Source organism: Anarrhichthys ocellatus, unplaced genomic scaffold, assembly GCF_004355925.1.
Source record: "Anarrhichthys ocellatus isolate YVR2014 unplaced genomic scaffold, GSC_Weel_1.0 scaffold207, whole genome shotgun sequence".
In the NCBI taxonomy this organism is placed as follows: domain Eukaryota; kingdom Metazoa; phylum Chordata; class Actinopteri; order Perciformes; family Anarhichadidae; genus Anarrhichthys; species Anarrhichthys ocellatus.
Genome location: NW_022280237.1, coordinates 82,117 through 88,312, shown reverse-complemented (window position 1 = coordinate 88,312; position 6,196 = coordinate 82,117).

The following is a 6,196-nucleotide window of genomic DNA, read 5'->3' as shown; positions in this document are numbered from 1 at the left end:
TCTGAGTGTAGTCCTGATCCTCTATATGAACCAGTCTCAGTGTAGTCCTGATCCTCTATCAGACCTCCATCAGTACAGAGACCATCAGAGAGAAGATGGTCTGTTTCTATAGAGTTATTCTTGATGCTCGTCATCGGAGCCACCGGGTCGGATTCTGGTGAAATCTAAAATGCAAAGAAAAGGGTCAAAAGGACTCTCCATCGCAGTAATGGTGCCATCGCTGGATTAGTTTGTTTTTGTGTAATTTTTCCAGGATCAACGTTTACTCAAACGGTTCGTTTAATATCTTACTGAAAGTTACTCGCCTTTTCCTGCTAAATCCAGCTAACGTGTCAATTTCCACTCGTTACATGAATACGGGCTTTTCAAAATAAACTTCCTTCTTCACAGGAAACTCGGTTAGTTTTAGGCAACAAAACTACTTCGTTAGGTTTAGTAAAAGATCGTCGTTTGGGTTAAAATAACTACAGAAGTGCTGTTACTGAAGTACGCAAGTTACATCACAAATAAATCAACGATGGCGGTTTGTCGGACTCGTCCGCCGCCCCTCAGGCTGGTCTCATCCAGCATTCGTAGATACACCCACGATACATAATGCACCGTAATTAGTAGATATCCCACACTATTTTATTTTGTATGTTATCCACGTCACCATGAACGAGGAAGTATGAAGATCCTAAAACCACAAACCTTTGATGTGGATGAGTCCAACGACCGTCTCTTTCCTCCAGGAGGCCGCTGTTCGCGTGAAACCAGAAGTCAACGTTGATTTATTCATCACGTCATTTTAACCCAACCGACAATATGTTTATTATTGAACACTTTTGTAGGAAAACACACGAAGAATGAGGAACTTTTGGTAGGATGTCATCCGAACAGTTGCATGAGGATACGTTGACTCCCATCATCCCCGTGTGCTCGTTCATGTTTACGTGGATAACATGCGGTATAAATTCTTGGCATATCTACGAATTACGCCGCATTATTTTTTTAGCTACGACTTTTAAAAACAAACGCTGAAAACAAGATATTGCTGATTGGTTCTCACGTTCATAAAATCAACACAAACATCTGTTGTCTTCCTGGTTCTTGACTTTTCTTCTCGAACATGTGCGTAACACCTCCTCCTCCTCTGATTCCCACTCGGTGTGACTCTCGGCATTATTCACATTCTGCTGCTCCATCCGTCACCCAATAGTTTGAATTCCTTTAGAGGAAAATCCTCTTCCTCCTCTCCGCCGTCACAAAGGCTGCTTTCAGCTTCCTGGAAACAGACCAACAACGTCTCTGCAGCTCAACGTCTGCATTTCATTGAAAGAGGATAATTGACTTTTTGTATGACTGTGGGAATTAAAGAAAGTTCATCTTAATGACGAAAATAAATCTAAAAAACAAGTTTTGAGAGGATTTTATGTGAGTAAAGAAACACAATCTCAAACTCTACTCTATAAACAGCCAATCAAATTAAAATTCAGTTATTTTAAGCTTTTTACAGACACTGGTCTGCAGACTGAGACCTGTATTCAGACACCGACACTAAAAGCAGTATTTTCTACTTGGCTGCAGGACGAAGTCTGCAAAATGTGCAAAGATGCAGAAAACCTCTTCACACTGCCGACTCTTAACATTTGACATTTGAGTAACTTCACAAGCATCCCGGCGTCGGCTCACAGGAAGTCTGTTTCCCACAGCGTTACTCAGCCAAAACAAAGATAACCCCCCCCCCCCCATCAGACGTCCGTCCAGCTCCACAGACAAACGTCACATCACTGAGAGACATTTAGCTTTTGTCCGTCGGACATTTGTCAATGTGCTAACGGTGGCAGAAGTTACCCGATCCTAGACAGTGAAACTAACAAACGCATAACTAGACACCTCGAAGACTTGAAACTAGAGATTGAGACCATAAACTCATGTTTACAATGTTTACTGAGGTAATAAATCAAGAGAGAAGTAGAGTCATTTTCTCATAGACTTCTATACAACCAGAGGAGTCGCCCCCTGGTGGACATTAGAGAGAATGCAGCTTTAACACGTGAAGCTTTGACTTTTGTCTGTTTTGGTAAATTTTCTCTGTTTTTCATCTTCTTGTCCATCAGAGGTCGTGTCCTCCACTTCCTGGCTGCTCCAGGTTTCTGTCCCTCGGCCGTTTATGAGACAAGTAGCCCCATATGGTGAAGGAATGATGGAGAGGACGAAGAAAAGGTAGGCAGACATTTTTTCCCTGTCCGTCTTGTAAACTCTTCCCCCACATCCCTCTCTTCAGCTCTCAGAGGAGCGATAGCCGAGCTGTTTCTTGATGTTCTTCCAGGTCCAGTCTCTGTGAGATGGACAAACCAGAGTCTGGAGGCCGCTCGGTGGCTAACGTACGAGGTAACTACCAAAACAAAGGCAACAGCTCCAACCAAAACACAGTTTGTCCCCACATAAAACTTTATCATTGTCAAATAATTATACGTTTTAAAAGTTGACAGGTTTGGCCCGAATCATTCCAAAGTCAGAGAAAATAATTTTCCCTTTGCAAAGGTCCTGCTGTTGTTGTGGAACAGGTGTTTGTGTCTTATGATGTTAAAAAGAATGTTTTTGGATTGAAGCTGCCATGTACTTGTTTATAGTTGTTTATATCTTAATATAATGAGTCACATTAACACAAGCGTGTTATCTCCGTCCTGACACTGCAAAACCTCAGTGCGTCCGTGACGTGATGTAACTCGGTTTAGCTCTTACAGCAGTTCGTCCACGCAATGGTACACATAAAAATGGCCGCCGCTCTCACCATCCTGCTACGTCGTCCCGTTCTACTGTTTAGCTTCTTCTATTTCTGAGTAAATTACTTTATGCCTGTCCTTAACCAAGGCAACATTTACAGGGACTCGATATAACATCCTTAAGTAAGTGCCTCAGTGTAGGAGTCGTACCACTCCTGCAGGTCTATCCTACTAAAGCTGTTGTGAATGTGAAAGAGTTCAGTGTCTCCACATCTGCCCAGTCTGGCAGGCAGCTGATTGGTGGAGAGGTTTTACCTCACGGCTCTGCATGCGTTTAATACGGCTCCATCTGTACCGTGTGTGTGTGTGTGTGTGTGTGTGTGTGTGTGTGTTGTATGTACACATGTGGTTGGTAGGACCACGGTGAGGATATTTTTTCATCTCGACCGTCCACTCGCTGCTGAAGCTGGTTGTGTTTCAGTGGAAACTGTGAGTCAGTCGGAGCGGCTCTCTGTGTGGCCGACATGTGCCCGTCTGTCTCTCTCTCACAGAGTGAACGTCGGTCGATATATTTTATTAAAGTCATGCTCTGCAAAGTGTCAAGTATGAGTTTGTAAAGTATTTGAGCTCAGGGTTTCCTCTCCACGTGCCCATTCTGCTTTTTAAGTGTCGATCTTTGGGTTCGACAACTGAAACAAATAAGCAAACACATTATTAGGTACACCTGTACGGTCTACGGGACATTTGGGCTACAAATGATGTTCTTCTGCAGTTTAGTTTTTTCAATAATTTTAACACAAGGTGAATTTTCTAGCTTTGTGTTTCAAAAAACATCAGAAAAGGAGTTAAATAAGCAACAATTTATAGCATTTCATGATTTTTATTGTAACACAGCTCAACTTTTAAACAAACTTCTATATAAATTTCTATCATTTTTTTTGCATTACTGCTTTTTCTTGAAACTTTGATTTATGTAATTTTAATTTTTATCTTTTTATTTCTTTTTTCTTTTAAAGTATGATCTAAGGTATGCTCATGACAAATTCTTACTACTAATTTCTTACTTTCTTTTTATGTTTATGTCCACATAAACAAATGAATACAAAACAATAATAATCATCAGCATCTATTTGTTTTTAGGGGAATGCGTTGGTCAAATGCTTATAGACATTATAATACAATAATTTATAAGGCAGGATGAACAATGATGTCACATTTTAGACCAAAGAAGCAAACTAGCTTTGTGAAATGTATTTTCTGCAGCAACTTCATGCGTGTGTGTGTGTGTGTGTGTGTGTGTGTGTGTCCGTCCTGTTGGTTTCAGCGTTGTGTCGACGGTGTTTGTTTTGTAAGATGTTGAAGCTGCTACAGAGCGTGACCTTTAAAGCCGACACATGACTCCTCACCGACCCGTCTCAGTAGCACTGAAGCTTCTCACCGTCAACGCCTGAAGACGTGCAGGTCAGCTGAGAGTGTTTGTGTAATTACTCTCACTCTCAGTATAGAGGCGGTATAGATGCAGTGTAGGCAGACGCAGTGCAGACGCAGTGCAGTATAGACACAGTGCAAACGCAGTGCAGTACAGACGCAGTACAGACGCAGTGCAGACGCAGTGCAGACGCAGTGCAGATGCAGTGCAGTACAGACGCAGTACAGACACAGTGCAGACGCAGTGCAGATGCAGTGCAGTATAGACGCAGTATAGACGCAGTATAGACGCAGTGCAGATGCAGTGCAGACGCAGTGCAGATGCAGTGCAGTACAGACGCAGTACAGACACAGTGCAGACGCAGTGCAGATGCAGTGCAGTATAGACGCAGTACAGACGCAGTGCAGACGCAGTGCAGACGCAGTACAGACGCAGTGCAGTACAGATGCAGTGCAGACGCAGTACAGACGCAGTGCAGTACAGACGCGGTGTAGACTCAGTGTAGACGCAGTACAGAAACGTTGATCGTCATTTTTTAAGCATTTTCCAGCGACACATGTCAATCTCCGCTCAATATATGAATAGTCTTTTCAAAATAAACTTCCATCTTCACAGGAAACTCAGGTATCGGAAAAGGTCGTGAAATACTTCGTTAGGTTTAGGAAAAGATCGTGAAATACTTCGTTAGGTTTAGGAAAAGATCGTGAAATACTTCGTTAGGTTTAGGAAAAGGTCGTGAAATACTTCGTTAGGTTTAGGAAAAGATCGTGAAATACTTCGTTAGGTTTAGGAAAAGGTCGTGAAATACTTCGTTAGGTTTCGGAAAAGATGGTGAAATACTTTACTTTACTTCTGAAGTTACGTGACAAATAAATCGATGCTAACTTCTCGTTTCACACGGGGCACAAACAAACATTTGTCTCCTGGAGGAAAGCCCGGTTTTATTTGAGCCATCCATCTTTTTGCTGTCTTCATACTTCCTGGTTCATGATCATGTTGCTTACATACAATTTGCTTTCGTGGGATATCTACGAAATACAACGCATTCATTTTAATAGCTTTGGATGCTGAATGAGAATAGACGACCAAGATATCCTACAAAGTAATTAAAGATGTTCTCGTGTGTGATTTTAGGACGTTTTCATATGCCGTCCTCACAGTCACTGATGGCCAACGGATGAATATTCCCATATTATTATTGTTTACAACACTACTAGCGCTAAACTGGAAGAAATGAAAAACTATCAGCGGTCCACTACGCTGCCCGCTGATCCTCATGCTCCATCTTACCCTCCCTCCTGATGGAGACCCAGAGATCCTGGCCTCTAATCCAGACCCTCATAGTCGGCCTCGGTGCATGCTGACGGTCATGGTCTGCAGACATCTATAACCGTGTTGACATGTGCCCCATGCTGTGCTTCGTTCTAAATATAATTCATATCCGTCTGCAGCACCAGCTGAGTGCGTCTCCAGAAACCTGGTCGTCTAGTAAAGATTTAAAATCACAGCTCCAGCTCGTGAGTTATACATGTTCCTGAGGGACGATTCTTCCCTTTGCGTGTCTTTTTTTCTGTGTAACGTCTCGGCAGGTCCTGACGGGCCTGTTGTACATGAGCTACTCTACTAATGAAAACCTGATCCCTCCTGAGGTAATGCTGCAGTCACTCTGTGTTGGAGTCGTACGGAGAACGGGGAGCGAGCCGGATCCCCTCGTCTCTAATAGATTCTCAGTCTGGGCCGTCGTTTTTCACAGCTGCTGGCAGTTTGAGGAGCACAACAAGGAGCGTTGTGTACACACACAGACATCTGTCTGTCTGTGTGTGTGTGTGTGTGTGTGTGTGTGTGACGGCATTCAACAAGTTGCTAGTTTCCTTTGGAATTACACAATTGACAATGCACAATTTACTTCCAATGCAACCACATAGCGTATATAAGAAGTGGACGTAGTCGTGACGTCAGTCATTGGTTTGTGGACTTTTTTGAAGCCAATAAACAGGAAGTGACCATATCTAGACTGAGGAGGAGTGACGTAGAGATGCCGTATACGTCTCTGGTAGAG